This window comes from Ranitomeya imitator, chromosome 3, assembly GCF_032444005.1.
Source record: "Ranitomeya imitator isolate aRanImi1 chromosome 3, aRanImi1.pri, whole genome shotgun sequence".
Lineage (NCBI taxonomy): Eukaryota > Metazoa > Chordata > Amphibia > Anura > Dendrobatidae > Ranitomeya > Ranitomeya imitator.
The window spans coordinates 817,342,415-817,370,097 of record NC_091284.1 but is presented as its reverse complement, the minus strand read 5'-3'; the positions used below and the strand labels follow the sequence as shown (position 1 = coordinate 817,370,097).

General features: G+C 41.7%; 1 protein-coding gene across 1 annotated transcript in view; it reads right to left on the bottom strand.

Annotated features, from left to right (window-relative positions):
- The window catches only part of TENM4 (teneurin transmembrane protein 4), a 1,627,060-nt gene that overhangs the window by 1,039,700 nt on the left and 559,677 nt on the right, over positions 1 to 27,683 (bottom strand). Inside the window, exon 3 of the mRNA XM_069759344.1 lies at positions 9,100 to 9,213. The gene's annotated coding sequence lies outside the window, so the exon portion shown is untranslated. The remainder of the gene's footprint in view (positions 1 to 9,099; positions 9,214 to 27,683) is intronic.

Below are 27,683 nucleotides of genomic sequence, written 5' to 3'. Positions count from 1 at the left end.
GAATATAGCAGAGGCAGCAGAGCTGGATCAATCCGATGCAGCAGAGTTTAGTTTAGATGTAGGAGAGCTGAATATAACAGAGGCAGCAGAGCTGGATCAATCCGATGCTGCAGAGTTTAGATGTAGGAGAGCTGAATATAACAGAGGCAGCAGAGCTGGATCAATCCGATGCAGCAGAGTTTAGTTTAGATGTAGGAGAGCGGAATATAGCAGAGGTAGCAGAGCTGGATCAATCCGATGCAGCAGAGTTTAGTTTAGATGTAGGAGAGCTGAATATAACAGAGGCAGCAGAGCTGGATCAATCCGATGCTGCAGAGTTTAGATGTAGGAGAGCTGAATATAACAGAGGCAGCAGAGCTGGATCAATCCGATGCAGCAGAGTTTAGTTTAGATGTAGGAGAGCGGAATATAGCAGAGGTAGCAGAGCTGGATCAATCCGATGCAGCAGAGTTTAGTTTAGATGTAGGAGAGCTGAATATAACAGAGGCAGCAGAGCTGGATCAATCCGATGCTGCAGAGTTTAGATGTAGGAGAGCTGAATATAACAGAGGCAGCAGAGCTGGATCAATCCGATGCAGCAGAGTTTAGTTTAGATGTAGGAGAGCTGAATATAACAGAGGCAGCAGAGCTGGATCAATCCGATGCTGCAGAGTTTAGTTTAGATGTAAGAGAGCTGAATATAACAGAGGCAGCAGAGCTGGATCAATCCGATGCTGCAGAGTTTAGTTTAGATGTAGGAGAGCTGAATATAACAGAGGCAGCAGAGCTGGATCAATCCGATGCTGCAGAGTTTAGTTTAGATGTAAGAGAGCTGAATATAACAGAGGTAGCAGAGCTGGATCAATCCGATGCAGCAGAGTTTAGTTTAGATGTAGGAGAGCTGAATATAACAGAGGCAGCAGAGCTGGATCAATCCGATGCTGCAGAGTTTAGTTTAGATGTAAGAGAGCTGAATATAACAGAGGCAGCAGAGCTGGATCAATCCGATGCTGCAGAGTTTAGTTTAGATGTAAGAGAGCTGAATATAACAGAGGCAGCAGAGCTGTGGTAGCAGAGCTGAACTTTTCAGGTATCACTTGTAGCAGAACTTTATCGGATGAGGCAGAGCTGATTTTGGTATCAGACTTGCGAAAAGTCGCGGTTTGGAAGCTGCTTACATGTAATGTTTTTTTTGTTTTGTGTTTTTTTTTTCTACAGGAAGGAAGATAAACCCCCCAAATAAAGTTATTTGTCAAGTTGCAGAACTTTCCATGCTGGACGACGTTTTTAAAATAAAAAGAAAGTTTATCTAATCTTTACCCATATCATCTTCGAGGGGACAGTGTTCTGAGCTCTGCTCCCTCTGCTACTGTAGCTCCCAGCCCGGACTGCTCTACTAATATCACATGTCTTAATATATATCTTATTAGATAACACCGTGATCAGAGAATACGATCATCAGACTAAAATACCCTACAGACGATAATCTCCAGGGAAAAGAAGCGAATAAATCCAATTCCTATAGAGCTGCGGACGTTACGCAGACGGAATCCTTCGCCATAATACACAACCGGCCGCCCCCAAACTGTGCTAATCTGCGCCGCGCTCGGAGATTAACATTCCATACTTTTCTTCTTTTTTTCCCCCCTATGTCTGTATAAATCCCTTATATCTCATTGCGCTCGGAATCCAGCATCTCTTTGTCTGTGTTTCCCACAGTTCAAAAACCGTTCACACCGGCGAGATGTCAGCGCCGCCGCCTGTGCCGCTTCTTCTTTCTAGTCTGTGCCGCATCCGATCAATGTGCTTACAGGTTAACATGACAAGCGAGCACGCTCCCTGCGTCGCCATGTATCGGACCCTTAATGAACCCTGGAAACACAGAACAAAGATGTTCCAGAGGATAAAGTGTTATTGAGCAGTTTATATGTTAAAGTGTGCTTGATCGTTGAGTAATTCCAAGGGTTATTTCCCATCCCCATGGATGGATATTACCAGATAGAGCACTTTTGCAATTTACTGCTTATTAAAATTTGCAGCCATTCTTGAGATATTAACATTTTTCTTATGTTTACAGCTCGTTGCCTAGGAAACCGACCACTGCTGCGCTCTAGCTTGTAAGCGCTGCACTGAAGCTACCTGGGATTAATCTCCTGGCCGGCTTCAAAACAGCGCTTACAAGCAGACCAGAAAAAAGCTTGTAAATACTGCTCATGTTCTGTCGTCTAGCAGCAGTGGTCGGTCTCCTGGGCAACAAACTGTAAACAAAAGTGGCAACATCTTAAGAACGGCTGAAAATTTTAACAGGCGATAAATTTCAAAATTGCTTGTTTTTGCTAAAAATTATCTAATAGTGCCAATTTATGAAGATGGGAATAAGCGTTTATTGAATTTGAGGATATTTGGCAATGTACGGAATAAACTCTAATCATGCGCCGGAATACATTTCCGTCATAAATTATTCCACATTTATGGCCTAAATTTGGTGGCTGCATTCTGCCATGCCCCCTCTCAGCCAAGTTACATAGTTACATAGGTTAAAGACCTCGGTCCATGAAGTTCAACCTTCCTCCCCCAATTGCACATTTTGTCAGTAATTTATCTATACCACACAATGTTATGTGTATTGCGGAAATCCTCCAGTCCCTGTATGAGAGCTGTTCTAGTGTCGGCCATTACTGCATCCTGTGGTCGCCGTTCCACAGTCTGATTGCTCTAACTGTAAAGAACCCTTTCCTGTATAGCTGTCGGAATCATACTTGCTAATGTGTATCTATAGATGCCTGGGCTCGGGGTCACAGCAAAGGAAACATTGGGGCAGCGCTGCGTCGAGGGAGGCTTGTACAGAACCAGGAAGGCTCAACTCTTGTCAGTAGGTTTTCCTTTCTTCTGTGAGCCTCTCAACCCTTCCAGGACAATTGGAAAGCATGTTATTCATATTTGGGGTTAGGCTCCTAACTTGTGCTTCTTACTTGTAGGCCACAGACTGACATACTATCTGCATGACCTGTCCTTCCTTCCAAAGGCCTTGAGGGCAAAGACAGGGCCATCATTAGTAAAAAAAAAAAAAAAAAAAAAAATGGATTGTGCTAATAACATTCATATCTTATAATCGTCAGAATACTTTGATAATGGACATAATTTGTGATGAACATTTGTAAACATACAAGAGGACAATTGGCCTATAGGGTTTACGTTTTTTTTTTTTAAGTCACTTTTCTTTTTTTTTTTTACAATATTTTGCTCCAAATTTTTCAAACCAGCACACGTGATTTTGGAATTTTGCACGGAATAAAAATGCTCTTCATTTTTGTCTTTAATTTTTGTACACCTTTTTAGAATAAAAGGTCACATATCCCGCTAAAATGCAGCAAAATTTTAGATGGACATAAAATCACTTCAAGGGGGAAACTAAAGTACATTGTATCAGTGTTTTAAAGACTAAAGTACATAAAAAAGTCACAATTGATGAATGAGACAAACATATGAAAACCCTAAAATAAAATAAGAAACAGGTGAAATTAAAAAGACGTCAAATCTAAAGAAGTATAAGATGCTGATAAAAAAATGTAAAAGACACACAAAAAAGAAAAAAAAAGGAACAAATGCAATAATGAATCAGGCCCATATGTTTGTAGGGCCCATGTGTCCTACATCTATTGACCGTGATGTCAGGGGTAGAGGACTAGCTGCGGTACGCTACACCTCTTGAAATAGGTAGCCACAAAGGTGTTGCTTATAGGGAGATGTGAAGGTGGCAGTTACACCTAGACCGTGAGGGGTCCCAAAAGCCCATCTGCCACATAAGTAGAAACTAACACTTAGCCCATGAGGTCCTGTTATAGGTTTAGCATTGGGGCCATTGAGCTTTTTATTTAGCATCTGGATACAAGATAATTAGGACTTTTGGGACCTCAACTGGAGACAAAAGCTGAAAATTTAATTTTTTTTTATTGGTTTTACACTCAATAAATAGTTAATATTTCTCATCGACTGGAAGCCTTGAGGGCCTGAGCTCCACTGACGATACATTATAGGTAAATTATATACACTTAAGTACTCAGTGTCACAATACAGGCGACAATTGTACAATATTAAAATTGCATGGAGTTAAGGGTTTAATTTGCATTCTCCTCCGTTCTGGTACAAGTTAACACAAATGAATGATAATTTGCTTTGAAAGGCCGATGGCTCGTCTCATATCTGCTTCCTGACCTCCCGGGTTAGCGAGAGTAGAAATAACTACAAGATAATTAGCCTCACGGTAACCCCGTAGACTCAAATATTTTTTTTCTTAGGTCAGATGTTCTGAGACGATTCCCTTGGTGCTATCCTCGATGCGTCTTCTGTGCATAATCTTGAGTAAGTTGGCACCACGTGCCTCGATTGTACCTGACCTCATTTAAACCCCGTAGAGTAGCGCCGAGGATCGAGCCACCGTGTTTTGTCAGGCTCGCTGTAAATCACAAGATGCCGGTGAGGCTCACGAAAAAACAAACTAGGCTTGATTGAATAAAATGATAATTTTATTTAACGGTCATAACAATAATTTATCCACAGAGAACGTGCTATGGCCATCACTCAACTGAAAACCCAATGTCATATTGGCATCCTGCAGTTGGGGGACCCTACATTTAGTCTTTCCTTGCTCATAATAAGTTCTAGGGGTTTCATGGTAGAATAAAGGCATTTCCTGCAATTGTAGCCCCATCCCTTGACCCAAAATTTGCGGGATCAGCTCTAGATGTCTTAAGGCAACCGATCTAATGGCAAACTTTTCCATTCTTCCCCATGGCCCTGCCCAAGAGAGACATTTAGGTAAGGTAAAAAAAACACAATCTCTTTGCCTGTCATCTAAAGAAAAGATGCATGGGTGAATGGGTGGTACAGTTTACTACATTGGACCCTCCCCTGAGGACACTTTCAGTCACATAGCAAAGCGCGAGTGGAATTACATGAAAACTCCCTGTTTCCTTGAACTCATTAGATGACCAATTTTCCCATTGGGGGGTCTCCTTACAAGAGGCAGTTATTCCTAATATCTTGGTGTCACGGATCCCTTCTCCGTGAGTGTCACTTATTCGTCATGTGCCTGCTCTCACACGTGACTTGGGGTTGTGCCTGCAAGGGTTAATCTATCTCCCCACTCTCAGTCCCAGCATTCAACCTCTGTCCTATGCTGTAATGGGAGCATAAATCACACATTGACCCAGGCCACACACCCACTCATACACGCTGCCACCACTCATCAAATACACGGGCGATGAGTCCCGGAACTAACAATACTAATAAAAATATGCCTATCACTCATGAGGCTCACACACCTTTAGGCTATGGATTCTTTTAGAACATTCAAGGTTCAACTTGGTAAAGTTTTATACTTTAATAACAAAAGGTTCAATGCTTACAATAAGAAAAAGGTAGAAAAATATGATAATAAAAAGACATACAACTTATGCAAAACAGTATAAAATAAAGAGGAGAAACTTACAGAAATTATCTAACTGGTAGTTGCTTCTGCTCCCTGAGGGTAGGATGAATGTAGATTGGATCACACCAGCTTCTTAGGCTGCCCCCATCATGTGAACACCATTCTCTGTCTGCAGCCTAAATTTATAACTTTGGTCTGAGGTCAGGTTTCTAGACCGGCCTCCCAGGTTAATTGCGGTCTGTTTGATTGGGCCACGGCCGCTCTACTAATGAATATATTATTTTCCTCTGGACACATGTGTAAGATGGTTCCCAGGGATAGCTAACCCTCAAGCCGCAATTAGCATCTCCCCTCAAAGCGCTAGGGGGTGTCAAGTGTTCCTTTCTTCTTGGCGTTAGCCAGACCTGGTGGGATATGGAGACAGAATTCCTGCTAGTCCCAAGGAAGTACCTATTAACACCTAGGTGAGACTTGCCTTCATGACAGATGTTACCTTATCACTAGTCACACATATAACCCTAGACATATGTCCCTACACACATATAGATATATATACACATATTTTACCACACTTAGCTTCAATAAAACCTTCTCATAGATGCCCAAATATTGTAAAATACAACTAATGTTACATATTATCTAAAACATTATTTTATCAAACAGTGTTGTCAATAACATGATAAAGTCAAGTAAAGACCAAAAGAAAACATAAAAGAAAAAAGTTAAACCAAGCATATAAAAAAAGAAAAGGGCTTACAGCTTGCTACATTTGTCCCTCCCTTGAGGAGCACTCCAAACTATTCATTAAAGGGAACCTGTCACCATAAAAAAGTGCAATCACCTTGCAGATATGGGGTTAATCTGCAGATTAATAGTGGTACTAAACATCCCGGCACCCGCACTTAGCTGAACACTGCAGGGAGTAAATGAACTTTATTGCCCCCGTAGCATTCGGTTTTCAGCCGGCCCCAATGCAGAGCGAGTGTCAGTCAGTGCCAGAGGTGCGGTTATAGCCATCGCTTTGCATACTCAAAGTGGTGACTAAACCCGTGCCAGCAAAGACCTTGTGACTGAAACCCAAATGTGGTTGGGGGGAATAAAGTTAATTTTCTCCCTGCAGCGTTCAGCTAAGTGTTGGTGCCGGGCAGTTTAGTAACGCTATTAACCTGCAGATTAACCCCAGGTTAATAGTGTTTTTTTGTGTGACAGGTTCCCTTTAGAATTGGAGTTATAGTACAATTTCCTGCAACTTGGGTAGATGAACCAATTTTGGCTCCCCATTTATTCAGTCACAGCTTTAATAACACTTTACACCGAAAAACCCAAATATGTTAATATTCTACAACAATATCTAGTTTTGAGAAGTTCAGAGTAATAAAGTCAAGGTTGTGAGAAAATGCTGTAAAAATAAATCGAAAACTAAGTTGAAAACCAATTGAAGGCAGTGGATAGCTTGTTACAAATTCCCCTCCCCGGAGGGGTGGTCTTAACCATTTAGCAAAGTCCAAAAGTTTCATATTCCGTGGATCGGTAAACGGGGTATCTACAGTCTCTCCAAATTTCTGTAACCACTATGTATAGCAGTGACCCCAGTAACTCCAGTGCAGGTTGCTCGCTGGTTTCTGTCCAGCTGAAAGCGATCATTTCCTGGTCTTCAGTCACCTGTAGTGGTCAGGAGACTGGAACGGGGTATTAGCTCCGACGCATCCGATGATATCCTTGACTCATTACTGCCGAGGCCTGTAATTGGCTCCAGTGTTCAGGTGAGTGCACACACACCAGTCGCGTGACCTCTGAAGCTAATGACAGACTTCAGCAGTAAATATTGCAGATATCAGCAGGATGTCATCACTTTATATCCTGGCCAGGACCGTCCGGAACACAAAAGGTTACAACCGGCGAGTATGGCTTATTTTATTATTTTATCCCATTTCCCTAACTCTTGTAAAAAAAAAATGTTTTGGGCAGTTGGACGATCCCTTTAAAAATAACTTATTTTAGCTCTTCAATTTCTCTCTTTAATAGTACACATGCTGTTTGTGTCTCAAATTCAATAGGGCCTCATAATAGAATGACAAACATTGTAAAAAAAACATTGTCAATACAGCAGGAAACTCAGTGGGGGAGGATACTTTCTATATATGCCCCTCCCCTAGATCAAAACAAGGAAATAGCTTCTTCATATGCTCCTCCCCTGAGGAGCACTCACAACCATTTAGTAAAGCGAGGAAGGAACTTTTTGACCTTCTTCATTTTATTTAATGGGTGCAATTAGTCTATATCCTTTTTAAGGAGACCTCATATTGGAAGACTGGGTTCTAAAAATACGACATGACATCTTACCACTGCACGCAACACCTTATCAAACCTTTCATACTTAATATAAATAAGAGTAAATACAGAAGTAAACTCAGTGGGGGGATGATACTTTCTATATTTGTCCCTCCCCTACATCAAAACAAGGAAATGGCTTTTTATATGCTCCTCCCCTGAGGAGCACTCACAACCATTTAGAAAAGCCGGGAAGAAACTGTTTGACCTTCTTCATTTCACATAATGGGTGCAATGACTCTATATACTTTTTAAGAAGACCTCATATTGGAAGACTGTGTTCTAAAAATACGACATGACATCTTACCACTGCCCGCAACACCTTATCAAACCTTTCATACTTAAAATAAATAAAAGTCAATACAGAAGTAAACTCAGTGGTGGAGGATACTTTCTATATTTGCCCCTCCCCTAGATCAAAACAAGGAAATGGCTTTTCATATGCTCCTCCCCTGAGGAGCACTCACAACCATTTAGTAAAGCCAGGAAGAAACTGTTTGACCTTCTCCATTTCACATAATGGGTGCAATGACTCTATATACTTTTTAAGAAGACCTCATATTGGAAGACTGTGATCTAAAAATACGACATGACATCTTACCACTGCCCGCAACACCTTATCAAACCTTTCATACTTCATATAAATAAATAAGAGTCAATACAGCAGGAAACTCAGTGGGGGAGGATACTCTCTATATATGCCCCTCCCCTAGATCAAAACAAGGAAATGGCTTTTCATATGCTCCTCCCCCGAGGAGCACTCACAACCAAAAGCCGGGAAGAAACTGTTTGACATTCTCCATTTCACGTAATGGGTGCAATAACTCAATCTCCTAGTTAAGAGGACTTCATATTGGAAGTCTGTGCTCTGAAAATATGACATGATATCTTACCACTGCCTGCAACATTTTATCAAACCTTTCATACTTAAAAAAAAGAAGAAGAAAGATAAAACAGAATCAAGAAAAAAACAAATGAAACTTTTTTCCCAAGATCCAAGCAGAAGGAGAATCCTTGTCTTTTTACAGACATCCACATCACAGACAACTCGCCAAAATGTCAGGGGAAGAGCAATTTAAATTACCTCCCTTGAAATAGAGATCCAGCAAGCATGACAACTGCCTAGATTCCAAACCTGCAAATAGCACCGACAGGAGAGACAGAGAGTCCCTGATAAGACGGCAGACAGGGGTGACTACGTACGCGGCGCTCGGTACAGACGCAATGACATTTCATGTAAAGATACAATAGCTGGAAAAAGCAATCAGGCAGAGCCGCCATACAACCGTCTCCAAAACCCGCACGTCCCGAAGCCAAAATAACTTTGTAAGGTCCATTGAAGTTCAGCAGGTACTTACATCGCCTTGGGAAAAGTCAAGAAGAATTTCCAAAGTTTTCATTTACGTCGAGTAAACTTTAAATCCAGCCCAAGACGTAACGTCGTCTCTTATGTGGAAATATCACAGGGAAATCTACAGAGGGGGAAGAAAAAAAAAATATTTGCATTTGGTTAGCGGTAAATTAAACCAGCGTGTTTATTCAGAAGATAAAAACTGAATTCAAGATTTTCGACTTTCGGATCGAGCTGAAACATTAAATATGATTCATGATAATAAAGTTTTTGTGAAAAATATTGTTTTTTTTTAAAGACACATTTAAGGAATTTATTACATAGCTTGATTAGAGTAACCAAATGGTTGTGGGTGGTCTTCCCAAATTCCTTGGGGGCGTAGCTAAGCATGCACTACCTGACTGGTTAAAAGGGATCCCGTTTATGACCCATATACAAAAATTTTTGCTGACTTTCCAATCACTTTGCCATGTAGAAGGGGTTGAGGATGACCCAAGATACAACCTGATGATATTATTAAAGAGGTTGTATCATCATAGATCAGACCTTGATGGAGTTACTGTGAGACCAGATGATAATGCTCCTGAAAAATAGCAGGTTTCGCCATTAAGAAACCTCGGCTGGCCAAACACATGCAGTATCTGGCTGATTTCACACCTACAACATTCACTTTCTGCAATATCCAAACTTGCTGCCATACTTCTGACCTGAGCTCAACTGCCACATGCCTACAAGGCTGTTGAGCTTTGTCAGGAGATATGATCATATTTTGGTGTGTACTCAGGGAATGTTGGATACGTGAAACCAGCCCTAAATGAAGGATATTCTGATGAGTTTCCATCCATAGAATATGAGGATCATTCAAGTCCTCGAGAGCAAAGATAATTAGCTTTCCTCGTTGGAGAGGTCCCCTCGATGAAGCTCATATGGGTTGTTGAAGTAGCTATGCCACGTCCCCATTTACTCCCTTCTTTCCATGATGGTTGATGATGCATAAACCTAATGATGTCACCTAGTCATGGTAACATCAGGGTGGATGATGCCATCTCCAGGATCTTGGTGATGTTACAGATATATGAGAACTCTTTTAGACTTCCTAACTGAGTCTGCAGTCGGTTGAGGGTTCCTAAATCTGAAGACGTTTGAGCACAACCAATCTAGGGCATGGACGAACCAAATGCTTCCCTTGCCCTTATGGATCTATAGAACAAAACTCAGAAAATAATCTCGAGGCTCCTATACTTCACAGGTAAAGTATGATGGCATGCATTACGGATGAGGAGTAGTATAGCATGGACCCACACATGAATCATAGACCCACTGTGCCATGAGCAAAGCTTAACCAGGAGGTGCATGGTTTCTTGGCTATCTACAGTTAGGGCCAGAAATATTTGGACAGTGACACAATTTTCGCGAGTTGGGCTCTGCATGCCACCACATTGGATTTGAAATGAAACCTCTACAACAGAATTCAAGTGCAGATTGTAACGTTTAATTTGAAGGGTTGAACAAAAATATCTGATAGAAAATGTAGGAATTGTACACATTTCTTTACAAACACTCCACATTTTAGGTCAAAAGTAATTGGACAAATAAACATAACCCAAACAAAATAATTTTATTTTCAATATTTTGTTGCAAATCCTTTGGAGGCAATCACTGCCTTAAGTCTGGAACCCATGGACATCACCAAACGCTGGGTTTCCTCCTTCTTAATGCTTTGCCAGGCCTTTACAGCCGCAGCCTTCAGGTCTTGCTTGTTTGTGGGTCTTTCCGTCTTAAGTCTGGATTTGAGCAAGTGAAATGCATGCTCAATTGGGTTTAGATCTGGAGATTGACTTGGCCATTGCAGAATGTTCCACTTTTTGGCACTCATGAACTCCTGGGTAGCTTTGGCTGTATGCTTGGGGTCATTGTCCATCTGTACTATGAAGCGCCGTCCAATCAACTTTGCAGCATTTGGCTGAATCTGGGCTGAAAGTATATCCCGGTACACTTCAGAATTCATCCGGCTACTCTTGTCTGCTCTTATGTCATCAATAAACACAAGTGACCCAGTGCCATTGAAAGCCATGCATGCCCATGCCATCACGTTGCCTCCACCATGTTTTACAGAGGATGTGGTGTGCCTTGGATCATGTGCCGTTCCCTTTCTTCTCCATCATTCTTCCCATCATTCTGGTACAGGTTGATCTTTGTCTCATCTGTCCATAGAATACTTTTCCAGAACTGAGCTGGCTTCTTGAGGTGTTTTCCTGTCTATATTTGTTATTGATGAATGGTTTGCATCTAGATGTGAACCCTTTGTATTTACTGTCATGGAGTCTTCTCTTTACTGTTGACTTAGAGACAGATACACCTACTTCACTGAGAGTGTTCTGGACTTCAGTTGATGTTGTGAACGGGTTCTTCTTCACCAAATTAAGTATGCGGCGATCATCCACCACTGTTGTCATCCGTGAACGCCCAGGCCTTTTTGAGTTCCCAAGCTCACCAGTCAATTCCTTTTTTCTCAGAATGTACCCAACTGTTGATTTTGCTACTCCAAGCATGTCTGCTATCTCTCTGATGGATTTTTTCTTTTTTTTCAGCCTCAGGATGTTCTGCTTCACCTCAATTGAGAGTTCCTTTGACCGCATGTTGTCTGCTCACAGCAACAGCTTCCAAATGCAAAACCACACACCTGGAATCCACCCCTGACCTTTTAACTACTTCATTGATTACAGGTTAACGAGGGAGACGCCTTCAGAGTTAATTGCAGCCCTTAAAGTCCATTGTCCAATTACTTTTGGTCCCTTGAAAAAGAGGACGCTATGCATTACAGAGCTATGATTCCTAAACCATTTCTCCGATTTGGATGTGGAAACTATCATATTGCAGCTGGGAGTGTGCACTTTCAGCCCATATTATATATATAATTGTATTTCTGAACATGTTTTTGTAAACAGCTAAAATAACAAAACTTGTGTCACTGTCCAAATATTTCTGGCCCTAACTGTAGTTTTTGCCAGAGCTCCTGATGGTGGAGTTAGGCTTGTGCTGCAGGTAGCCACCAGGTACCACTCAGGGGCAGTCCCCGGGAAGTGCAGCAGCTGACCTCATGGGTCAGGATCGCAGTCATGAATATGGACTTGGAGTCACTGGCAGGACAGGATTCCGATACTGGTATAACAGATATCGGAGCCATCAGAGAGGGAGAGGGAAAATGGAAGTCAGCTCACCACATCCAGGAGCACCTTGCTGGGTCAAATGGAGCCGTACGGAGCCGTCACAGTCAAGGACATGAAAATGGCTAAAGAAGGAAGGAAGATTCTCCAGCAGCAAATATTCAATTTTTAAACGGATAATCCGGTTGGATAAAAAAAAAAAAATCGCCTTTTATGATATCAACATAAGAAATATAAAAGCTGGCCTCCATGTGTAGAAACCGACGCGTTTTAGCGAAGAACCTTAATCTTGCCGATGGAGGACCTTCCTTCCTTCTTTAGACATTGGAACTGGTACAGAAGATATGGATTATGGATCTCTAGACAGAACGGACACTGGTGCTAGTTCGGACAACACGGGTTTCAGGACCAGGTTCTTGTTTAGACAACACTTTACTCAAGGACAGGGACTTGGCAAGATACTAGCTGCACACACACTAAGTAAGTAAACTACAGGAGTGACTCAGGCACCTACCTACTGGAAGGGTGCCTTAAATACCTGATGATGCCTCCCAGCTTTTGGCTGGAAGCATTTCTAAAGTTCATGTGCTGCTCCTTTTAGAATCAGGGCGTGCGAGTGCTCTTGGTGCTCCATCGGGAGACCTGCATGGCGCATGCAGGCCCAGTGAAGCAGGAAGTCACAGCAGGGAACGGGGACAGTGCCGAGTGGCCGAGGCGGTGAGTGTGTCGGCGTCCCTGCCGGGAGGACGGAGGTGGACCACAACGAAGGAACAGAAAGAGGTAATAGCTGCCCGGATGGCCCATTCAATACTCTGCCCATGAGGGGAAGAATTGGTGCAACCGGTGAAGCCACCGTGGGGATCAATTTCAGCTGCAAATGAAAAAGCTATTAGACCGTAAAGAACCTATCTACAGTTCTTGCACAGGGACCCTTCTTACGTTTGTGTCTGCCCCAGGTCAAAGCTAAATTTTTTTATTTATGAACCCCGAGCGCCGTAATGAAAAATTTGGTGCGAAAAAAAAAAAAAACAGGCAACCAATATCACAAGACAAAACAAAAAATACAACTGATGAGTAGGGCTCTATGGGTCTTGTAGGGCATATTTTATATTTATATACTATATATATATTTTACGATATATTTTTTTGCTGTGCTGCTTGTCAAAAAAATCCTGACAGACGCGTTGTGAATCGGCTGATTTCTTGTGAATATTCCACTTTTCCGAGTCCAAGGTTACCGATGAATTGGTCTATATATAGCATTTCCGTGTAATTCGGCTTCTCTGACGTCGCCCGTCCCCAAACGTAGCCATTTTTTATAACGTATATCAATATATAATGAATTCATGAATAATAGATACATCACTCTAGTTGGTCGCCTGCGTGCACTAGAGATGAAATCTATTGGTGTGATTACCTTGTGGTACACATTCCCAATATATAAATCTTACATTTCCATATGCTGAGAGATACGATATTTTAGACGGCAGCCGGAGAGTCTTATATTAATTTTTTCGAAAGATTTATGAGTTTAATATTACGGGGCTTTAATACATAACACATTTTACGAATTACGAATTTAAAGGGCATTTTACCCCTAAAATTAAAAAAAAAATCCCACCAAGAAAATAAATATCATCAAGTCGTTGTTTTCTGTCCAGTTTAAACTGGTTGTCGCCTCTCTTTTTTTTTACTTTCTTAGCTTTGGTCCCGCTATTATGATCTGATCACAGGAAATCACAACAATCAGCGGTAATCTGTCAGGTGCTCAATTACCCTGCAGCACCGCCGCAGGAAAAAGGAAGTATTACACAATTGCTATTGAAGTCAATGGACTGTTTATGCATGCCGGGTCCTCCAGGGTGAAACACGCACTTTTCCTCCCACTCTTCTTTCATTTAGTTAATAGGTCCTGAACGAAGGAATCCTCCTGATAATAAAGTATATTTACTTAGCAAAACGACCTCTTTTACCTTTTCCTGACATCCGCTGTACAGATCTAGCAGACGTCGCGAGCGCATGTATAGAACGGGCTCAGGAGCTGAACCTGCAAAATGCACAGTGGCTGCCAGCTGTGGTATACAGCCAGCACTTCCCTCTAAGAGCAGCTGCAGTTTAACCACCTGACGCAGCATCTAAGGGGTGCGATCTGTGGCAGAGGTCCATTCTGGTGCACATTGTTCACTTCCAGGTAACACGATCGCTGGGTGCTGATGGGACTGCCATGACAGCTGAGGGTTTACTAAAGGCCCCCAGTTGCTGCCATCTTGGTGCTGTTATGAAGCCCAGCCAATGGCTGAGCTTCAGAGACCATTAATCTCATTATATACTGAAGTACAACGATTGTAGGTTCAAGTCCCCTAGGGTAGACTAAAAAAAAAAAACTAAAAGTAAAAGCTTTTTAACAATATTAGAAAAAGAAACAAGATATAAAAGTTGAAGTCACCCAACCTTTCCTCAATGCAAAAAAAAAAAAAAAAGATCAGATCTATCAAAATATAAAAATAGTTAATGCATATGGTAAAGCTGAAAGAAAAAAAATATAGAAAAAGTCAGAAATGACATTTTTTTTGGGGGGGGTTGATGCATCCAAAATGGTCACAATAAAAACTGCAGCTAAACACTCAAAAGAACAAACCCTCGCCCAGGAAAAATAAAAAAAAGTTACAGGTCTCGGAAAATGGCGACAAACCAAAAACATGAAAATAATAATAAAAAAAAATATATATAATGAAAACCATGCATGTTTGGTGCCGTTGTAATCGCAGTAATTTGGAGAATCATGTCATCCGGTGATTTTCACTACATAATTGATGCCGGAGAAGCAAAACCCCAAACAATGGCGGATTTTATTTTTATTTCGACATTTCACCAAACTACAATTTTGTTTTAAGCATTTTATGGTAAAATTAATGGTGTAAAACAAAACTACAACTGGTATCCCAAAAAAAAAAACGTAAAGCCCTGATATGGCTATGTAGATGGAAAAAAAAGTTATAAAAAAAAAATGCTCAAAAACTGGGGATTAAAGGGGGTCACTGCTTAAGACAATCCTGACTTAGCGGATCTTAAAGTGTCTCTTGGGACCTTAAGTGATCACTAGGGATTAACCCTGCTGTTCTGTTCGGTCTGGGGAGACCTATTTTGAACTTAGGTATTTTTTGGGGTGTTCAAGATGCGGTTCTGAAACTTGTGGTTGATTGACTTAAATGAGGATGGGTCGGTCGGCCACGGGTTTCAGAGCCGCATCTTGAATATTTTAAAGAATATTGAAGTTCAAAGTCGGTCATTTTTGACCAACAGAACAGCAGGGTTAAATACGTGTTTAATTTCCCTGCACTGCCCCCGCAGGAGAAGTGAGGTATTACACAGAACAGGTCCTCCAGAACGAGGGAAACTCTGTAACCACTCCTTGCTATGACCAAAAGATGAAGACCTTGAGAAGAGGATCACAATGTATTCATACATTTCCAGGAGGAATAACAGAGGAACTGTATAATACAGAGAAGAAAATACTTCTTATCTTATGTGCAAAGCAATTAATTAGTTGCCAAGTCAGGAGACATGTTTTATGTGTTCAGCAGAAAGTCACGTCCTCCTGTCCCCTCCATGGACTTTCCTTACACAATGGATAGGGGTGGAAATCAATGGCGGCACTGCTGTTGCTGCTCCTGGAAAGGTTTTTTTGCTTTTGTTTTTTTTGCATTGGACACTTAATTTAGTGTACACAAGATAAATAATGAAATGAGCCTCATCTATCACCGCCTGGATGCGACACAGTTGTGTCACCTTTTCTTCACATGTCGTTAACACTTTCCCAGCAGGTAGTTACTATGTAATATATCACAGGACGCCATAGCGGGGGGGGAGGGGGGGGGGGGGAGGATTGTCTGTGCATCTTATTAGCAAGTTTTGTCATTCCGGCAGGAATTGACAATTTTCCTTTTTCATCAATATATTGTGTAAGACCTGGAAATAGTCGAAAAGTTCAATATAAAAAAAAAATGTATATAAAATAAATAAAATTATTAAAAATAAATAAAAATAAAATAATAATCAGAATAAATAAAACAATAATCAGAGTAATAAAAAGTATGTCATACAGTGTATAATAGAAATAAAAAAATATCCTTAGAACACATAATAGCAAAAATAAATTTGCACAGGTATCAAATGGGTTGTATCAGGGATTAAGATTTAAAAAAAATATTTAAGAAATATTTAAGAAAATATTCCTTGTCCATAGTTTGTTTCTCAGCCCCTTTTATTTCTAGGTTCCAATTCCCCCACATAGACATTAATTAAAAATATAAGATAATGGCTGCTTGAAGTCACCACTAGGGGGAGCTGACTACACACTGTGTATACACTGAACTCAATGACAACAGAGCATGTAGTGAGCTCCCTCTAGTGGTGGCTGCAGGAAGCCAGAATGATTTCTATGCCTTTTAAGAACTATGGATCTCATGGAAAAAAGGGTATCCCTTAACGGACCTGTCCATGTGTTATATGAACAGCCACTCATTTCTACAGCCAGCATTCAATATTACATTTCAGTGTGTCAATCACAGTCAGCACTAAAGGAAAAGTGGGAGGCAACAAAAAAAAGGGTAATGTCTAAATCTCTGTCTTTAATCAACATGTCAATCTTAGGTCTAAAATGTCGTGCCAAGCAATTTCTTTAAAAATAAAAAGCCAACATTCTGTCCGCCTGCAGCCACCACTAGAGGGAGCTCACCACCTACTGTTTAATCATTGAGTTCAGCGTACTGACAATGTGCAGTGAGCTCCCTCTAGTGGCAGCTGCAAGCATGCTGCATTTTAATTGCCAGTCTATGCAGAAGATAAAGAGGTGTGTTTGCCTCTCACACACTGTCATTTGCTGGGAGGGTATATTAACCCCTTCGTGCTGGGACGATTATCTACCGGGACGATTAACTTTATGTGGCCCGTGGTTGTAAATTACTTGAGAAGAGCTTAATAAAAAGTAAAAGAGTTACAAACTCTACCATTAGAACGTCAGAACGAGTTCACTTATGGATCCTCAGTTAACTCATTCTACAGCCAGCAATATAGAGGTATAGGAAACAAACGGGGCGACATTAAGATGGAAAACAAATTATAAAAATTACTAGATGGTAGCCCGATTCTAACGCATCGGGTATTCTAGAATATGTATGTAGTTTATTTATGAAGATTTCAGAATAATGCAATTTATATACAGGATTCGGCCGGTCGCGACCAATTAGTGAAGCGTGGTTCAAATTCCGCGCTAATTCGCGGGCAAAGAGTGCCTGTCGCTGATTGTGCGTGGCAGGGCGTGACCAATCAGTGAAGCCAGGGCCGGCTCCAGGTTTTTGAGGGCCCCAGGCGAAAGAGTCTCAGTGGGCCCCCCTCTTTAACACATACCACGATTCATGATGCACAGATACATCAGAGAAATATAGCACAGCCAAGTAGTGTATAACACAGCCCACGTAGTATATAACACAGCCCACGTAGTGTATAACACAGCCCAGGTAGTATATAACACAGCCCACGTAGTACATAGCACAGCCACGTAGTATAAAACACAGCCACGTAGTATATTGCCCAGCCACATAGTATATTGCCCAGTCACGTAGTATATTGCCCAGTCATGTAGTATATTGCCCAGCCACGTAGTATATTGCCCAGCCACATAGCATATAGCACAGCCGACGTAGTAAATAGCACAGACACTAGTATATTGCCCAGCCACGTAGTATATTGCCCAGTCACATAGTATATTGCCCAGCCACGTAGTATATTGCCCAGCCACGTAGTATATTGCCCAGCCACGTAGTATATTGCCCAGCCACATAGCATATAGCACAGCCGACGTAGTAAATAGCACAGACACTAGTATATTGCCCAGCCACGTAGTATATTGCCCAGTCACATAGTAAATTGCACAGCGAAGTAGTATATAGCATAGCACAGACACGTAGTATATTGCTCAGCCACGTAGTATATTGCCCAGCCACGTAGTATATAGCACAGACACGTAATATATTGCACAGCCACGTAGTATATTGCCCAGTCACGTAATATATTGCACAGCCACGTAGTATATAGCACAGCCACGTAGTATATAACACTGCCCACGCAGTATATAACACAGCCACGTAGTATATAGCACAGCCACGTAGTATATAACACAGCCATATAGTATATTGCCCAGCCATGTAGTATATAGCACAGCCCACGTAGTAAATAGCACAGACACTGTAGTATATCGCCCAGCCACGTAGTATATTGCCCAGTCACATAGTATATTGCGCAGCGAAGTAGTATATAGCATAGCACAGACACGTGGTATATTGGCCAGCCACATAGTATATTGGCCCACCACGTAGTATATTGCCCAGCCATGTAGTATATAGCACAGACACGTAATATATTGCACAGCCACGTAGTATATAACACTACCCACGCAGTATATAACACAGCCACGTAGTATATAGCACAGCCACGTAGTATATAACACAGCCACGTAGTATATAGCACAGCCCACGTAGTATATAGCACAGAAACGTATATTGCCCAGCCACATAGTATATTGCCCAGCCACGTAGTATATTGTGCAGCGAAGTAGTATATAGCATAGCACAGACATGTAGTATATTGCCCAGCCACATAGTATATTGCCCAACCACGTAGTATATTGCTCAGACATGTAGTATATTGCAGAGCCACGTAGTATATTGCCCAGCCACATATTATATAGCACAGCCACGTAGTATATTGCCCAGCCACGTAGTATATTGCCCAGCCACATAGCATATAGCACAGCCGACGTAGTAAATAGCACAGACACTAGTATATTGCCCAGCCACGTAGTATATTGCCCAGTCACATAGTAAATTGCACAGCGAAGTAGTATATAGCATAGCACAGACACGTAGTATATTGCTCAGCCACGTAGTATATTGCCCAGCCACGTAGTATATAGCACAGACACGTAATATATTGCACAGCCACGTAGTATATTGCCCAGTCACGTAATATATTGCACAGCCACGTAGTATATAGCACAGCCACGTAGTATATAACACTGCCCACGCAGTATATAACACAGCCACGTAGTATATAGCACAGCCACGTAGTATATAACACAGCCATATAGTATATTGCCCAGCCATGTAGTATATAGCACAGCCCACGTAGTAAATAGCACAGACACTGTAGTATATCGCCCAGCCACGTAGTATATTGCCCAGTCACATAGTATATTGCGCAGCGAAGTAGTATATAGCATAGCACAGACACGTGGTATATTGGCCAGCCACATAGTATATTGGCCCACCACGTAGTATATTGCCCAGCCATGTAGTATATAGCACAGACACGTAATATATTGCACAGCCACGTAGTATATAACACTACCCACGCAGTATATAACACAGCCACGTAGTATATAGCACAGCCACGTAGTATATAACACAGCCACGTAGTATATAGCACAGCCCACGTAGTATATAGCACAGAAACGTATATTGCCCAGCCACATAGTATATTGCCCAGCCACGTAGTATATTGTGCAGCGAAGTAGTATATAGCATAGCACAGACATGTAGTATATTGCCCAGCCACATAGTATATTGCCCAACCACGTAGTATATTGCTCAGACATGTAGTATATTGCAGAGCCACGTAGTATATTGCCCAGCCACATATTATATAGCACAGCCACGTAGTATATTGCCCAGCCACGTAGTATATTGCCCAGCCACATAGCATATAGCACAGCCGACGTAGTAAATAGCACAGACACTAGTATATTGCCCAGCCACGTAGTATAATGCCCAGTCACATAGTATATTGCACAGCGAAGTAGTAAATAGCACAGACACGTAGTATATTGCCAAGCCATGGAGTATATTGCCCAGTCACGAAGTATATAGCATAGCACAGACACGTAGTATATTGCCCAGCCACACAGTATATTGGCCAGCCACGTAGTATATTGCTCAGCCACGTAGTATATTGCCTAGCCACGTAATATATTGCCCAGCCACGTAATATATTGCCCAGCCACGTAGTATATTGCACAGCCACATAGGATATTGCACAGCCACAGAATATATTGCACAGCCACATAGTATATAACACAGCCACATAGTATATTGCCCAGCCAGGTTTGTCACAGGTGAAAAAATAAAAAATAAACATATACTCACCTTTCCGAGGTAGCCCTTGTAGTCCACGGCAGGTTTCGGTCCCAGGGTTGGTATCAGCGCAGGACCTGTGATGACGTCGCAGTTACATGGCCGTGACGTCATGGCAGGTCCTTCTGTCTCAGTGGGCCCCCCTCTTTAACACATACCACGAGTCATGATGCACAGATACATCAGAGAAATATAGCACAGCCAAGTAGCGTATAACACAGCCCACGTAGTGTATAACACAGCCCACGTAGTATATAACACAGCCCACGTAGTATATAACACAGCCACGTAGTATATAGCACAGCCACGTAGTATAAAACACAGCCACGTAGTATATTGCCCAGCCACATAGTATATTGCCCAGTCACGTAATATATTGCCCAGCCACATAGTATATTGCCCAGCCACGTAGTATATTGCCCAGCCACGTAGTATATGGCTCAGCCATGTAGTATATTGCCCAGCCACGTAGTATATAGCACAGACACATAGTATATTGCACAGCCACGTAATATATTGCACAGCCACGTAGTATATTGCACAGCCACATAATATATTACACAGCCACGTAGTGTATAGCACAGCCACGTAGTATATAGCACAGAGACGTAGTATATAACAATGCCCATGCACATGCAGTATATAACACGGCCCATGCCATATATAACACAGGCCACGTAGTATATTGCCCAGCCACGTAATATGTAACACAGCCACGTAGTGTATAGCACAGCCCACATAGTATATAGCACAGAGATGTAGTATATAACACTGCCCACGCACTATCTAACACAGCCCACGTAGTATATAGCAATGTGGGCACCATATCCCTGTTAAAAAAGAATTAAAATAAAAAATAGTTATATACTCACCCTCTGTCGGCCCCTGTGATGATGTCGCGGTCACATGACCGTGACATCATGGCAGGTCCTTCTCGTATAGCATCCTTAGCACCGGAACCTGCCGCTTGCACTGCCGAGGACACTGTGCCACGTCGGAGTGTGAGAATAACCTTTTTTTTGTTATTCTTATTTGTAACATTAGATCTTTTTACTATTGATGCTGCATAGGCAGCATCAATAGTAAAAAGTTGGTCACACAGGGTTAATAGCGGCGTAACAGGAGTGCGTTACACCGCGGGCCGTTACCGCTGCCATTAACCCTGTGTGAGCGCTGACTGGAGGGGAGTATGGAGCGGGCACTGACTGCGGGGAGGAAGGAGCGGCCATTTTGCCACCGGACTGTGCCCGTCGCTGATTGGTCGTGGCAATGGTCATGGGCGTTTTGCCACGACCAATCAGCAACTTGGATTCCATGACAGACAGAGGCCGCGACCAATGAATATCTGTGACAGACAGACAGAAAGACGGAAGTGACCCTAAGACAATTATATAGTAGATATTTATCCCCAAATACTTCCAAAAAAATTATTCCCAGTGTGGACAATTCCTATAAGTAGCAAAACAGCGATGATTTGTGCTCTAATCTGGCCCGGGATTGTTCGATAATCAGACCCTTGTAGTAAAAGACAATATTTCCGCCCGGTTCTGTCTCGGACACACGTTGCTGGTGCTTTTGTGCTTATCCAAAATCCCATTTATACAGGAATGGATATTTTCGAGAGAATTTTTGAATGTTAAGTGCTATTGCCTTCTGCTTGGCTGAATCCATCTACGTGTAATATCACGGTTTTTACTACACGATCTCGAGATTTTTGCAATATTTGAGCTCTCTTAAACTTCCAGGCGGCTTGTCAAAGCCGTGCAGCTGTTGTGACAGAATTCTGTAACTCATGAAGTCCATATTCTCTGATCTCTCCGACTTCATTTTTGAAAATTTTGCTTGTAAGGTTTTGTAAAAAAAATAAAATAATAATAATTCTGGATCATTAATCTGATGTAAAACAGGAACAAAAGTGCCTTTAAATTCCTGCATGTCTTTGTAGTAGAATGTATCATCCAAAAAATGTTCATGTTATGTACGGTTTATTACGTTTTTATTATGGTATAAACCAATAATTATATATTTTTTTGTCTTTTTTTGTTGTTTCCATTTACAAGGTCCTAAAAATTCACACCTGCGTCTGGAGTACACACCACAGGACGATGTTTCCCACTTTCTGCATTTCTCTTAATAGCTTTGCTGTGTAGACTTTGACATAATTAACAGAGTCGTCTCATAGGTAGAAGATAGGAATTAATGACAGATTGGAACTCATACTGCTGAAAGCTTAAACAAAGAAAACACTCAATGTGCTATGTATTATACAGAAAGCAAAGGAGTCACAGGTTTACCGCGACAAAGAGGAGCCAGAAGTCCCCACCATCTGATTTCTCCTACTCCTGCACTGGATAGAAGCACTTCACCATCATATTAAACAGTACACGTTTCTTTTAGCAGTGCAGGGGTTAGTCTGCTGGGTTGAGAGCTCCTGGAAGCTTTCCTGCATTGAGGCTCTCAGCTGTTCACTTTTAGCCCCTCATATTGATACAATTTTGGGTATATTTAATATTTTCATTGCTTTTTATTGAATTTTTTAGGGAGGTCTGGTGATCGATAAACAAGAAAACAGCAATTCTGAAGTTATTTTTTTTTCTTTCCGGGAGTTTAACGCACGGGTTAAATAATAAAATAATTGGATACATCGGGTTTGTTTGGATACAATCATATCATTTTTTAAGTTCTTTTGAATTGTTAAAAGGGGTGTAATTTAAACTTGTTGACTTTTTTTTATTTGTTTTAAATGCCTTTTTTTTATTACTGTGTTTTTAGTTCCCTTTGGGGACTTGGATCTGTGATCGCTTGATCTTTACACTTTATACTTTACACTAGAGAATGAAAATTAAATTTTTAGTTGCAGTATTCATATCGTAAATTCACTATATGTTAAACGCTGCTAAATTTCTGCGCAAAAAAAAACAGAACAACTTTACGCTACATGTGAACATGGTCTAAACTGTGCGTGACGCAGCTGAACTGAGCAGTTTTGGACCATTGTTTTCTCTCTAGGCTTCTATGTGCAGCCTGAAAAAATGCATTTCAAAGGAATGCTGTTGTATTTTTGAGTGTCGAATCAAAGCTTTTCTGTACTATAAAAAAATTATTAATGCCTCTGTTTCAAATCTGCATAAAATCAGAGGAAAAATTCAGAAAAGAAAGGCAACAAAACTGCAATAATGAGAGAAGATTGATATTGCGTCGTGTGGTGCAGAAAACAGAGAGATAAAAAACAGCAGATAAAAACGTAACGCTTACGCTACATCTGAACACAGCCACAGTGCTACATTTTTATAAAAAAAGTTTTAGGGATTTAATAGAGGAAAAAAAATCAATCTTGCCATTTTTTTGCTCCACTTACCATAAATAATCTGACAGCTGTGTTCTGTGGGTCGTTACGATTACAAAGACACCAAACATGTCTGCTCTTTGCTGAGTTGCGATGTTCATTATTTTTTTTTTCAAAGTGCATTAAAATGACATTATTGTAATTGTTTTTCATTATTATTTAATTTAGAATACGGGGACATAGAAATACACTGCTATGTACAGATGTATCTCTAAGCACCAGTACAATCTTCCTGTGATTTCACAGCCTACAATGCACATTCAGGTACAGAGAATACTCCTGTACTTGTCAGTTCAGGCTGTGGCTCATAACTTTTTCTACTGCCTACAATGATACAGTGTCATGATCCAGACCCAATTCTTAGTCCTGTTTTCCCTTTTTCCTAGTCTGGTTATGTCAAGAAGAGATAACCTTTCTCAGCCTCTGTCTGGGTTCAGGTTGGCTATTTATCGCCGCTGCTTCCTGCAGGATATGTCAGTTATAGTTTTTACCTAGTGCTGCTGTAGCTGACTCTGATTGCTCTGGTTTGTCCCTGCTGCATTTGCTGTCTAAACGCTTGTTTTCCCCTATTCCAGTCTTGACTCCGTGTCTCCCTTTACTGTGTGCTGACTCCCTGGTTTTGACTTGGCTTGTATCCTGACCTGCTTCAGTCTTTTGTCTTTGGCTTATCTGCTCCTGACCATTACTGACTCCCTGGCTTGTCTCTGACCGTGAGTTTGATTATTCCTTTGGTACTGCGCTACAATTTAGGATTTGACTCGGCTTCTTTGACTATTCTGCTGCCACCTCTGGTGGCCTCACTGCTGCACTGCAGGTTAGATCTGTTTAGGTGCAGTCCCGCTTCCAGTCTACTGCCATCTAGTGGAGCCTGCACCTACCTGCATTGCAGCAGCGTGACATACAGGTTGTGGGTTCCAACCCTGGTGAGAACAGATATCAAGAAATGAGAAGAATGTGTAGTTTAATTGAATGGAAATATAAACAAACCAGAGAGATGCTAGTCTGGTCCCCTAAAGAGGAGCAATGAAGATGTCAGGAGAGAAGACATCGTACAGAGTGAGTAGAAGACGAGACACAGACCTGACTTCTCGGGACAGCGGGACAGTCCCTCTGGCCGGGACGGTTGGGATCTATAAATACATCTCCAGGACCCATATGAAATTTACATTACACGGTAGTGAAGATGTTAAAGCATGTCAGCTATTATATATTATACAGGAGAGGAAACTGTCTAATGTTCAGCGAGTGCCTGGCTTATTGCTTTTAGAATTCGGAACAGATTGCACCTTCTCCTATGAATAATTTTTCAATTTAATTGATAAATCTCATCCATTCTGTGTAAGTGTTATAGACCGCAGTGATGCAGTACGGCGGTAGTGCGGTACAGTGCCGGGGTGGAAGAGTGCAATAATCTGCCTGTCAGGATCAATCAAGGACTGATCCCAATGATGGGGCTAGGTGAGCAGACTGGATGGTTCTGCTTCCTGATCAAATAAAGCTCGACAAGCGTCTAACACTCTCGGTGTTGCACCTTGAGGAATATCCAGCTGTCTGTGCAGGGAGCTCACCGTCATTCTTCATATTCCACCCTATAAAGCGGCAGAGACGGCGGCACACATTATTCAGCGCCGGCGGCTAGGAGAAGATATGCAGATTCATCTATTAGTTTATTTACAGCATAATGAGACATTCGTGTGAATCTTTTTTTATATATATTTAAAAACAAAGGAAATAAGTTAAAAAAAAGGAACAATATGTGATGTAGAATTAATTACTGCCAACTGGTGGCGCTGTACTCCATTGGAACTATCAATAATCTTAAGGTATTATTCAGAAGGTTCTATTGTTTTATTGAAAATATTTGTAAAATTATCAGCACCAATGCAATCGACTGCAGCAGATTGCAAAAAAGGTCTCTGGTCAGACATGAAGCTTCTCCCTCTAGCACAGCAGGAAGTCACAGCACGGCCTCAGTACCAGCCGTCCAGGGAATCCTCTGCGTCTTCTCTGCTTCTGTATGCTGCAGCTGATGAAGTGCCTGCTGAATAATGATTTCAGGCAACTTACACAGTATGGAGAATTCTCGTTTCTCATTGAATCCCATTGCCCCCCCGTCGTGTATGAAATCCGGCCAATCGCCATGAAAAAATCTCACTGATCCCAGCGCGGTCCTATAATAGGAGCCACCGGGGGAACAAGCCCGTCCATGACATTTCTTCCTCCTGGATCGTCCCCCATCACCTGTGAGTGATATTATTGGTGGAAGGAACTGCAGCAACTCAGACCCCATGATGATACATAATGGGGGGCCGAATGCTTAGGATCAGAGGGTAGAAAAGTCACCAGCGCTCTGCAGACCCCATAACTGTAGAGTCCAGACCTCCTCTGGTATCAGCACAAACACTGCGCCCCCGCCAGGAACTTCATGCAGCCGTACATCACGAAGCACAATGCTGAGTGTCGGATGGAGTGGTGTAAAGCAGCAGAGGGCTGTCACTCACCATAATTACAGTGCTTTGCGAAAGTATTCAGTCCCCTAGAACTTTTTAACCTTTTCCCACATATCATGCTTCAAACATAAAAATACCAAATGTACAATTTTTGGTGAAGAATCAACAACAAGTGGAACACAATTGTGAAGTTGAACAAAATTTATTGGTTATTTAAAATTTTTGTGGAAATTCAAAAACTGAAAAGTGGGGCGTGCAATATTATTCGGCCCCTGTAACTTAATACTTTGTTGCGCCACCTTTTGCTGCGATTACAGCTGCAGTCCCTTGGGGTATGTCTCTATCAGTTTTGTACATGGAGAGACTGAAATTCTTGCCCGTTCTTCCTTGGCAAACAGCTCGAGCTCAGTGAGGTTTGATGCAGATCGTTTGTGAACAGCAGATTTCAGCTCTTTCCACAGATTCTCGATTGGATTGAGGTCTGGACTTTGACTTGGCCATTCTAACACCTGGATACGTTTATTTGTGAACCATTCCATTAGATTTTGCTTTATGTTTGGGATCATTGTCTTGTTGGAAGACAAATCTCCGTCCCAGTCTCAGGTCTTTTGCAGACTCCAACAGGTTTTCTTCAAGAATGTTCCTGTATTTGGCTCCATCCATCTTCCCATCAATTTTAACCATCTTCCCTGTCCCTGCTGAAGAAAAGCAGGCCCAAACCATGATGCTGCCACCACCATGTTTGACAGTGGGGATGGTGTGTTCAGGGTGATGAGCTGTGTTACCTATACACCAAATATATTGTTTGGCATTGTTGCCAAAAAGTTTGATTTTGGTTTCTTCTGACCAGAGCACCTTCTTCCACATGTTTGGTGTCTCCCAGGTGGCTGGTTGCAAACTTTAAACCACACTTTTTATGGATATCTTTGACAAATGGCTTTCTTCTTGCCAGTCTTCCATAAAGGCCAGATTTGTGCAGTGTACGACTGATTGTTGTCCTATGGACAGACTGTTCCACCTCAGCTGTAGATCTCTGCAGTTCACCCAGTCTTCTCCTTGTTTGAGATGAAAGTTTAGAGGGACGGCCAGGTCCTGGTAGATTTGCAGTGGTATGATACTCCTTCCATTTCAATATGATCGCTTGCACAGTGCTCCTTGGGATGTACAAAGTTTTGGAAATCATTTTGTATCCAAATCCGGCTTTAAACTTCTCCACAACAGTATCACAGACCTGCCTGTTGTGTTCCTGGGTATTCATGATGCTCTCTGTGCTCCACGTGTTGTTGATTCTTCACCAAAAATTTACATTTGGAATCTTTATGTTTGAAGCATGAAATGTGGGAAAAAGTTGAAAAGTTCCAGGGGGCCGAATACTTTTGCAAGGCACTGTACATGTTCAGAAACCCTCACAAAGGCCTATTATTAAACAATGTGCACAA